This window comes from Sturnira hondurensis, unplaced genomic scaffold (genome assembly GCF_014824575.4).
Source record: "Sturnira hondurensis isolate 20B ecotype Veracruz unplaced genomic scaffold, ASM1482457v3 Scaffold0023961, whole genome shotgun sequence".
Classification (NCBI taxonomy): Eukaryota; Metazoa; Chordata; class Mammalia; order Chiroptera; family Phyllostomidae; genus Sturnira; species Sturnira hondurensis.
The window spans coordinates 6,507-18,751 of NW_028096592.1; the positions used below are offsets into that span (position 1 = coordinate 6,507).

Genomic DNA, 12,245 nt, shown 5'->3' on the forward strand with positions numbered 1-12,245 from the left:
ATGTTTGAGGACTTCCCAATTTTTTACCCTACAACATTGCCAGGGAACTCTCTCATTACAGTGACTATTAAAAACAAGTCCCTTGGGAATCCCATGTACTTCTTCTTGTTCTATCTGTCCTTGGTTAATATCTGCCTCTGTACAACCACAGCCTCAAGATTGATGGTGAATGCCCTTTCTGAGAAGAACAACACTTCCTACAATGACTACATTACTCAAGTCTTCACAGTCCATTTCTTTGGGTGCATCGAGATCTTTGTGCTCAACCTCATGGCCTTTCATTGCTACACCGCCATTTGTAAGCCCTTGCAGTACCCAATCATCATGAGCCAGAGAGTGTGTGGTGTGTTGGTTATTCTGGCCTGGGTGGGATCTTGTATCCACTTTTCCGCAGAGATTCTCCTAGCTTTGCAATTGCCCTTTTGTTTCCCTGATTTGATTGACCACTATTCTTGTGACTTGCAACCTTTGTTGAAAGTATCCAGCGTGGACAAACATGTGATAAATTTGCTAGTTGTCTCTTATAGTGGGTCCAAATGCATGGTGAGTTTTATAATCCTGCTTATCCTCTATGTTGTCACCTTTTACTCTCTGAGAAACCACAACATGGAAGGGAGGTGAAAAGCCCTTTCCACATGCACATTCCACTCTATTGTGTTTTTCATATTTTTTGTGCATCTGTATTCATGTATACACACCCAACCACGTTTCCAGTAGGGAAGATGGTGGCTGTATTTAACACAATGGGACATCCTTGCTCAACCCTGTGATCTATACATTGAGGAATTCAGAGGTCAAACATTTCACGAAAAGGTTATGGTGTAACAGAGTATCAATTCAGTTAATAAATACTACATGGGGACTCCAATGTATATTTCCTTAATATATTAGTTTTGTTTCACAGGCAGAAAAGGTAAGATATTCTTTTGGGAAAATAAACAAGAAATCCGAAAGAATTACATTAGAATATGGCTATTTCTTAAAATCCATAATCATTTTGAACAACCTGGCATGATCCTTGCTTGAATTCTACCAACATTTGGTCATACTCATTAGGTAATTTAGCTTCCTATACAAATATTTCTTAGGAAAGAAAAGTACTGACAAATGACACAATAAATGTGCATGAATGTGTACATATGCACCACTCCTCCCCTACATGTTACTCTCATCCTAATGAGTGCAGTGATCAGAGCTAATCCCTAGGGCCTGGGCACTTACAGAGTCAAGGTTGCCACCTTGAGAAGCTGATGATTAGAAAAGATGTTCTGAGAAATTACTCCTCTGGAAATCTGTGCCTGAGTCTCCTTCAGTGTGGGTGTATACACTGATGAAGTCTCAAACTGCGATAAAAGCTAGAAACATCAGTGAAAACCTACAGTGTCTCTGGATAACCTCTCAAAATTAATTCTGTCGTGGTGAGGGAGAAAGGAGTGTGATATTTGGACAAAACAGCACTGTCAGTGAGTCAATGGCTCTTTGGGGTCTTCCCACTGTTCCTTACTAAGGAGAGGAAGAGGTAGTAGAGAGTTTGGCAGGAGAAATACATGAAGGTCAGGAAAGAGGGGAGGACAGAGGACAACGCATGATGAAGAGAGAGAAAGGGAGAAAAGAAAGTCCAAATGTTGTCCAATTGGGAGAGAGGAAGCTTTATCTTTCTTGTTTCTTGAGCATTAGTTTTTGATGGATGAGCACTTGCAGGCAAATAATTGTCCTTGGCTCTTTTGTATATTCGATTACCAGAAAAAAAGACTTGTTTTTGTTGTTTGGTTCTATAGTATCTCAAAAGTCAAAATTCAGATTTTTGGAGAAGAATCTGGTATGAAAAGTGAGACCTAGCACTTCTCAAATTTGGTCTTTTAGTTTCACGGGAGATTATTTTAAAATGTGTGTTTTCATATGGAAGACAACCTAATCCATGTATATAATTCCCAACCCATACCACCTCCACTTCAACTTCATAATCTCATAATCGAGTACTGTCATACCATGTCAGTATCCGGGTTTATAATTATAATGAGATTGGTACCAGAAAGTATTACTCCTAGTCATCTGGACTGATGAGGAAAGGACACAATAAATTCATAAGTATGTGAAGCATTTCCATTAACTGAAGACAAAATGTTATGTTGCACCAAAGATTCCCAATAGTTCTGCTTCAGGAAAGTGGTGACAGAATAAATATTTTAGTCCCAATTGGGACATTTGTCAGAGCTCTCAATATCATATATGCAAGCAGCTATTTAGTTTCATACTTCTTTCAAATAAACAATTTCTCTAATTTCTTCAGTTCTGTTTTGAGAGCAGTTGAATCTTGCCTTATGAAGATTATATTTAAGTGTAATCGGTTCTCAAGTAACCAAGACATTCAAAACAAAACATCAATTCTTATATTTTGTTATTCCTTCTAATTTATGTTAGTGTGAAAAAATGTATATCTGTGACTAAATGAGAACTCAGAAAGCTTCAGGTGTTTTCTTCTCGTTGTTAAATAATAGAGAGCCCAGATCTTCATATATTTGAGATAAGCGCCAGATTAGAAAAGGTGAGAGAAACATAATAGAATAAATAGACTGGAATCACAGGATGAAGCACAGCTTGGATAAAGACGTATACAACAAAATAATGTTTCCTGAAGACAAGCAAATCTACAAAATCATCTAGGATGCGTGGAAACTTGGAGCTGTGAGTAGTTTGTTATTTGACTGAAGCATCACGTTGCAGAAAGATCACATAAAGGCCAAAATAGTAAAAGGGTTGGAGAGCTATAGAAACAACTGTGAACCAGGATGCCCCAACCTGGGCAGAGATGAGATTGTGTGGCTGGCTGTTCCTCTATTTGATTTGGAAATCGTCAAAGAATAGAATGAATAGGAGGAAGGACAGGAATAATTACTAAAAGAAACATTGGCCCCTTTCCTGCCAAACTAATTAATTATGAATTCAACTGATTTATTTTTAGAGGGTAACAAAGGGAGAAAGACAAGGAGAGAAACTTCAGTGTGTGGTTGCCACTCACATGGTACCCAGTGGGGACCCAGCTGGCAATACAGGCATGTGCTCTGAGTGGAAATTGAAAGAGTTACTGTTTGGTTTGCAGGCTACACTGAATCCAATGACCTTCACCAGCCAGGGCAAGTTTTCCCCAAGGTTAATAAAAGCTGGAAATATATAAAGCCAAGAATCTAACAAACTCAACGCATAAAATTCATGGAGGACATTACAATTAAAGGTATCTTATAATAAATTGGTAAAAAGCATCAGCAAATTGTTAAAAGTAGCTAAAGAAAAAAAGCACTGCACACAGAGAAATAAGGATAAAAATTACAGCAGAATTCTCACTAAAAACAATGTCCACTATATGAGAGTATAATGACGTCTTTAAAACACTTGGGCTTACAGCCATACAGCTGGTTGGTTTTGTCACCTTTTACAACTGGGATGGAAGCAGAAGTGTGAAAGTAACTGATAAAAAGCATTCGCTTCTGTTCCAAGAACCCATAGACCCTGAGGTTAGAGTTTTCCAATGCCAATTCCAAAATGACAAAGAGCAAAGTCATGATGACTTGAAATCCAGCCAAAGTCCATTCCAATCTGAGAGCACATTTCATTGTGGATTCCTGGATGTCATCAGGCAGAGCTTTAATGCCATGTTTCCAGATGTTCTCTACAACCTGATTCCCAGTTTCACCCAGGATGAGTTAGCTTTTCATACTGATATGACAGTGACCTGCCTGCATGCTCAGTGTGCTAGCACCTTTCTCTGATGTCACTCAGCAAGAATAGAAATCTTGGCAGTAGTTAGTTCTTCAGTCTTACTCCAGTCACTGGGAACACTAGGTTATTTCTGCTTTTTCATGGTCTGCTGGGAAATAATCAAAAAGAGAAATTTGAAAATCTTTGTGGGTAACAGAAGTGGTACCTAGAGCCATTTCAGGAAGAGCATATTTTCCTTCTCTCCAAAGACAGTATATTTTTTAACTCTGTCTAGTATCCTGCTCTTACCTTTGTTTTCTCTTCTCACACTTCCTGCCCTATCCTGGACACTTTCTTCACCATCCTTACTGAAAAAAATTCAGCAAAACCTTTTCTATGGCCATTATTTTCTATAACTGTCCAAACCAAACAAAAAAGTGACAATATTAAATATTTTAAGACATATTCTAAGGCAAATACCACATGATCTCACTTTGAAGTGGGACTTAATCAAGAAAACAAGTAAGCAAGCAAAATATAACCAGAGACATTGGAATTAAGAACAAGTAGACAATGAACAGAGGAGAGATGGGAGGGAGTGATGGGGTAAAATGGGTGAGGGGGTTTCAGGAACAATTAGAAAGGACACATGTACAAATCCAAGGTGGGGGAAAATTAGGGGAAAGAGGTGGAGATGGCTGGGGTGAGGACAGGGAGAGGTTGGGGGAAAATGCAGACCACTGTACTTGAACAAGAAGGAAATAAAAAATGCAATAAAAATAAAAATAAATATAAAGGAGGAATACAGGTATACTTGCATTCATACCTGTGATTTCTATTACAGAACTGTGGAAGCCCTATTCATAGAATTAATTAGTTTGAGGCAAGCAAGAGAGATAGGATTCCATCCTTTACCAATAATGTGTGTTAGGTTAAAAAATAAATGAAGCAAAAGTGGTGCAATTTCATTTCTTTTGTAACTTTATTTGTGCTTTTTCCTGAGGTGATTTACTGTTATTTGTAGCTGAGCTGTGGTTGTTGTTTCTGACTTCACATTTTGGAAAAGACATTAGTATTTCCATTACAGACATAATAATGCCCATTATCTTCATGTTTCATATGCAGAGGGGAACCAAAGTGAAAATAATAAAAGAAATAAGGAGATATTCTTTGTATGTCATGAGTAAATTGTTCATTAATATTTGAAAGTAAATGTTCATATATTATCAATGAATCTGAATCCATGACTAATTTGTAAACAGAAACATTATGCTAATTGGATGTGAGAGTAACCTATGCTATCATATTTCTGATGGGCAGAAATGTCAGAATTGGCCTTGAAATGGCAATGAGCTCTTCAGCTTCTCAAATGCTGAGGTTTAGGCTGATAAGTCATCGGGGGTGAATATTAAGGCTGAAGCTGAACTTCACAGAAGGTTTTTAAAAAATCTACAAGATATTTATATTTGGGAAACAGTTTTTCACGCAGTAAAATGGCGCCCTTAAATGCCAGGTATATAAACAGTGGTGCTGTGCTGGTGCTCTGAATGACAGGAAGGTGAGGAGAGGGATGTGAGGAAGGCATTTTGTGTAAAGGCAGAGAGTTGGCATGAACTCAATGATGGGGAGAAAGGAAAGAGGGCTGAGACATAGTTCATGCCAGGGCAAAGCATTGGACCCAGAGATGCCATTCAAGGTGGCTGATGTAGTATAATCAGACAATTCACTATGTTGGGGGAATTGTGTCTGCAAGTAGGAGCCATTTTCAGTAGCTCAGTAGTAAGATTCATCACCAAAGCTTCTTGCCAAAAAATCTTGGGTTGCTATGAGAAGATATCATTGGAGAGTTGATAAAAAAAAGTGCCCGTTAGTGTTGAAGTAGTCTTGGCACCAAGCATTCTAAATAATTAAAGGATTTCATCAGTCTTGGAGACCATGAGTCCATGTTGGAAGGAGATAGTGACCACAGTCGGCCATGTACAGCAGGGAATCTACTTTTCCTTCCCTGGTTTGTGAGCCAAAGGCTGGGCTACATCTAAGGGTGGTCTAAACAATAAATTACCATCATTGCCTCAGTATACCTTATGACCCCAAGGGGTAACACCTCAGAGAGACACTTGGCATATGTGTGTAAAAGTCTATACATCAGCTAACAAGTCACATTGGATTTTTTAAAAAAACTGATGGCGTATTTTTTTAGGGCATTTTTATGTTTAGCAGCAATGTTGAATGAAAGGTGAAGAGAATTTCCATATACCCTTTGTATACATAGCCTCATATACACATGCACAGCTTCCTCCCATTATCAATGTCTCCTACCAGAGTAGTACATTTGTTACCCTTGGTGTTCCTACATTGGCACATCATAATGACCCAAGTCCACAGTTTATCTTAGGGTTCTCTCTTGGTGTTGTGCATTCTGTGAGTTTGAACAAATGTGTAATGACATGAATCCATCATTATAGTAATCTAAGAGTTGTTTCACTGTCCTAATAATCTTTTGTGCTCACTTATTCCTCTACTCACCCTATCCTGCCAATCTTCATATTGAATTATTAAATTGCAATAGAAGATTAAGGTAAATCTATCATTTATTAGACCATCTTTTTGAGGCCTTCGCTTTTATGGAATTTCTTGTAGGGTAAAGGACATGCAGACTCAAGATTCTGGAGGTTCATCAACTTTTGGAGATCTGCAACAAATCACTAAGAGAGTAGAGGTGATGCATTTCATGATGATTTTCCAAACAGAAGATACTGTTTAATTGGGTAGGCTTTTGAGCCCAGGCTAAATTCTGGGGAGCACAGAGCTTTTTGATATCATGCAATACTCTGATGTCCTTTTTTGTCATTCCTCTCTGAACATCCACAAGTCACCTTTAATTAATATAGGTATATAGACTTAGATGGAAACTTTTTAATAAATATGATTCTTCTTAATAGAAGCATAATCATATAACTCAGATTTAAATTTCTAGATCACATATTTTAATATTTTACACAAAAGGGAATTTCTGCTTCAAAGACTCTCTTCCCTTCACCAGCCTATTTTCGTGTTCATTTTTTTTCTCAAATACAATACAGAAAAGTTGGGTAAGAATTGACTTTCAGGTTGCAGGCACCACACTAACTTCTCTGGGTTATACTTGATACTAAATGAGAAGAAGTAGGAACGTTTTTGTCTTCTAATGCTGGAGAGTTGTTTTAGGGCCCTGGATAGGGGCAAAGTAGTTTCTTGGGGATCTGCTTCCCCTTCTACCAAAGACACTTCTATTTCTTCTCCCTGTGTTTTCTTTAACACCTTCAATCATCCTTTGCATTGGGCTCCTATCACCTGGTATGTTTGTTCATCCCAAGGCACGAAAAACCTCCAAAACCTGTTTGCATTTGGTTACTGAGGAAGAGGTGTGTTAACTTACTCTTCTGTAGGATAAACAGATAAACCCAAGTTAAGATTCCTACAACATGTGGGATGCTTCTGATCAGTGAAGGAAAGAAATTTTTAGGGAATGTCACTCTCCAGGGTGCTAATATTGTATGTCATTATGTCTTAAAATATTCCCTTATGATTTCTGAAAGAGATTTTACCCCTTGTATGTCATGGAGGGCTGCTTTTTAAAAGGGATAAAAATACTTGGCACCAAGTTAGAGAGTTCTCACAGGTAAGTGACAGATTTCTACCTTTGAACTCAGAAATGCACCTATTTTAAGTAGGTTCACTTAATTTTCCCCAAGTGCATTTGATGTGATGAGTAGCCTCAGATTTCTGCTTCAGAACTGATCAGGAATAGTTACATGGCTGAACTGAAAAGGCTGTAGTGGTATCCACTTGGTCGTGGATTTGCCTCTTTCTTAAAATGAACTAAATCAATAGGGCAATAGAAAAAAAAGAAGGTTCAGGCATCCATCTGGCAGGACATATGTGGACATAGAGAAAGGTTATTTTTTTCAAATTCCAGAAACAGTAAGGGTGTACAAATGAGACATTTAGGGACATCAGCAGAGGATTATAGAGAGGACAAAAGGACTCTGGAATCTGAAGAGTCATTTTCCAGATACTCAAAAATAAACATAATTAGCTAGATAGAGAATAAATCCTTTATTGCTAAAGTAAAGAATACACTGGATTTTAAAAATTTAACTAGAAGAGCAATTTAAATGGGTTTTTAATTTTTTCTTTTAATTTTAATTATTATATTTCATAGAAGAATACTTGCAAATGTGACGGATATACCCAAATAGGTACATATATATGCATGTAAAACTCGCTGCTTGGAATATGACTATAAAGTAGTACTTATGACAACCTTATTACTGATATTTCATATAGTTTTGATTATTATATGTATTTCAAAGTTGAAAAAGGAATTTCTATTATTTTTGGAACAAATGATGCAAGCATTTGGTTGGTGAGAAAATGAATGAGAAAGAAATAGTGGGCACTGGGGAGAGTGGGGAGGCCAAATTCCCAAGGCTACAGCCCCATGAGGTGGCCTAAACCCCAGAATCCATGGCTGGGAGGGGCCGTGCACAATCTGGTGTAGCTCCAGTATATTAAAACACATGGCTGTGAAGAAAGGAAAGACTTTGAAATCTTCTATGAATAATACAAACAGAATCAGCTGCTTCCTATAGAAGTGCATGAACTTCAAATTGATTTCAAAGTGAGTATGGAGATTTGGATGGGCTGGGCCAATGATATGGCTATTCATGGAGGCTTTACATTTGTTTATGATATTTCCTGTATGATTTTATGTATGTTAGCATGTTGGTTCTACTAATATAAATTAATCCTGCTGGAGACAATAAAATTATAGTCACAACCCATCTGCTTTGTTTTTAACTTTCAGATACAGGATAATATGGTGTGGGTTTTAAAGTTCGATTCTTTTCGGTTTGCTGAATGACGCTCAACCCACAGAGCTACACCATTGAGGGCTTAGGCTTGATCCTTAATGTTAAGTCTACATACTGAAAGTAAGTCTATGGTATGTTCTCTTCTATATTTTAAAATTATATTAGAATGTGCAAAGAAGCAGAATTATTACAAGTTTTTATTTTCTCACTTAACACATTGTACACATGCCTCACCGTCTATATTCTCTTATTATTTAGCATTCACAGCATCTAAATTTGTAGTAATCTGATTTGCATAATCATGTCCTATTATTGAACATTTTGTATACTTCTAAATTTTTATTGTTATAAAAGACATGTATCATCTTCAGTTACAGAACTTACGTTACCTCATTTCACCTTTATAAAATTTTTTCGGATTGGATTCCAAAAAAAGGAAGAGAAACATGTTTGCAATCCTGAAAATATTTGTTAAAACACTTCTGAAAGGATTGCATGGAATGAATCAGTTTGATTGCAATTTAAGAAATAATATAAATTTCCTCCTTTTTATTGAATTGATTGGGGTGACACTGGCTAACAAAATGATACACTTTTCAGGTGCATAATTCAAAAACTGATCATGTGTACATTGTATTGTGTGTTCAGCACCCCAAGTCTAGTTTCTGTCTTTCACCATTTATTCCCCCATACCTTCCTTCACCACAACCGCCCCCCCACAAACCTTCCCTCTCCTTTCCAATCACCACATTTTTGTTAGTGGCCATGAGTGTTCTGTCTTTTCTTTTTCTGTTTTGCTGTCTCCTCACTTCTCTCCCTCAGCAGCCTTCACCTCCAATAGCTGTCAGCCTGTTCCTTCTATGAGTCTGTCTCTATTTTGTTTGCTCCTTAATTTTGTTTATTAGATTCCACGTATGAGTGAAATCATATCGTATGTCTTTCTCTGAGTGGCTTACTTCACTCAGAATAATGCTCTTCAGGTCCATCCATACTGTTGCACATTAAGCTTTCCTTCTTTTTAAAAGTCCTGTAGTATTCCATTGTGTAAATGTACCTTTAGTGAGGGTGAGGATATGGAGAAAAAGAACCCTGGTGCACTGTTGGTAGGAATGAAGATTGGTGCAGTCACTTTGGAAACAGAATGGAGATACTTCAAAAAATTAGTAATGGCAATTTCCATCTGACTCAGTGATTCTACCTGGGAATTTATCTGAATTTACCCAAAACACTAATTTGAAAGAACATATGCCCACTCTGTTTATTGCTGACAAGCTGATAACTGCTGGATCATACATTGGCATCATTTACTTTTTAACAAATGTTCGTTGACTGATCCAGTGGCCTTATAGTGTTTGCTTTATACTCTAGTTTTCTGGGTGGAAATTTGTAGCTGAATATGGTGTTCACAGTGCAGGTTTGTTTAAGAATGTCTAGTACCTTGGGAATTTAATTGAAATGGTTATTTTAAAGTAAGCATTAAGACAAATACTACCGTTACCTATCATATATTTATTGCAAATTTTTCTCATTAGCTCTGAATAATTTTCACAAAGATCACATTATCTTTAATTCCCACAGTAAGCTTAATTGCAATTTTATTTATCGCTTTAACAATCAGATTATATGTATATGTACACATGCATTTGGGACATAAATTTCTGTTGTATGTGCTGGTGAGGACACAACCATTCTTGGAAACTGGTGTGTAGCATTGGAAAATAGTATATAGTTGCAGTACTTATCTGGAGAACTCATGGGTAATGTGGCTGTCCTGCTAAGTGAGGGAATAGTTACTACAATTGGCCATGGCGCTTATCATACCCAAATTTTACACTTTTCCAATTTGACAATCACCATGATTCTGTGGGATGAGCACATAGGTTATACATGAACATACTTATTTTGCAATAAAGTCATATAAATGACAAGTTGTACAATATCAAATTGGGCCAAATATTACAAATAATTAGTAAATATGTAAAAAACCTCAGGACTTTAGCCAAACTCAGCATATTATTTCTATTCCTCACCTATGTGTTTGTTGCCAATTTGTATGTGTAGTATTTGGACTATTACTTTCTGAATCTACATCATTTGCTCTGTGTCATCATGGGACCTCCTTCAAGCATGAGCAAAGGACTCAGAAGACTTTGATTTCCACAGGTGCATGAAGACAGCAGAAGGGCCAACTCTGCTCCTTTGTCTCTTGACCCATGACGAATACTTGAGTGTTGTAGCTGGGAGTCTGTGTTTAAATTCCAGACCCAGCATGTGACTTGACATTTTCTCTTTCAGCATGGATTATCTTCCAGGAAAATAGGGATAATAAGATCTAACATTGACTGTTTCCTCGGACTATTTCTTCAACAGCTACTTTCTTTACATTAGTTCACTTGGCCATGCTGACAATACCCTTAATTAGGTAGGTATTATAATTTTTCATACACACCCATTCTTATTTTAAATGATGAATGAAGAAAGAACCCAACTCAGCATGCGCATACTTGTTACATGTTAGTGTAGAGCTAGGCATCTTTCTTTTTTTTTTTTTTTTTTTTTTAATGAAGTGTTTATTTATTTATTTATCTTTAGAGGGGAAGGGAAGGAGAGGGGAAGAGAAACATCAATGTATGGTTGCTTCTCGTGCATCCCTTGCTGGGAACTGGCCCCTGCCGGGAACTGGCCTGCAACCCAGGCATGTGCCCTGACTGGGAATCGAACCCCGATCGTCTGATTCGCAGGCCCACGCTCAATCCACTGAGCTACACCAGCCAGGGCTAGGCATCTTTCCATAGAGCTTTCTTCTTTTATAGGGAATGAATTAATTCATCTTTTCTGTTTTGTTTCTTATAATGAAATTATTGGGGTGATAATGATTAATAATGTTATACAGACATCAATGTAGAATTCTATAGTACATCACCTGTATATTGTATTGTGTTCACCATCCGAAGTCAAGCCTCCTTCTATGACCATTTATTCACCCTTTAACCTCTTCTACATACACCTGTGCCCACCTCTCCTTCCCTCTGGTAATCACCAGACTATTGTCTGTGTCCATGAATTGTTTTTCTTAATTTTTTTGCCTTTTACCCATCCCCTAACCACCTTCCCTCTGACAGCTGTCAGTCTGCTTTCTGTATTCATCTTAAAGTCTCAATTCAGTTCAGAGGTAACAAATTTGGATGAATAACGATGAATTTTAAAGGACTCTAAATTAGGGGTTATTTCTTCTTCTCTTTGTAGATGAGGTAATCTCATGATAAGTGATGGTATGTGAGTCAGCACATTCTCATTCCATACTGATAGCAGCAGTGACCAATAAAGTATAAGTTCTCTGTCCTCAATGTGGATGTGACTTCAGAATCCTCCTCAATAATACACTCCAGGAAAAGTGATCTGCTTTTGCAGTGGAGATGAAAACTGTGTCTCTTCCCTACTGTATATGAATACTTCTCCTGCATATAAGCTGTGGTCACTTTAAAGTATTGAATAGGTTATTTCCTCCTGACTCCTGCCTGACATTCCACTACAGCCTTCAACAAATTTCCAATATTCTATTCTCCTTTACAATAGAAGCCTGTAACCATCTTTTCACATGGATGCACCAACTGGTCAATGACTGTGATACAATGGTATCATAAAGTGGACTCAGGTGACTTTTTTTCTCAGAATTGTAGATTTTATATTCTT

At 37.3% G+C, this 12,245-nt stretch overlaps 1 pseudogene; it reads left to right on the forward strand.

The window, feature by feature from the left end:
- Positions 1-883, forward strand: LOC118981329 (olfactory receptor 4C11-like; annotated as a pseudogene).
- The last annotated feature ends 11,362 nt before the right edge of the window (positions 884-12,245 follow it).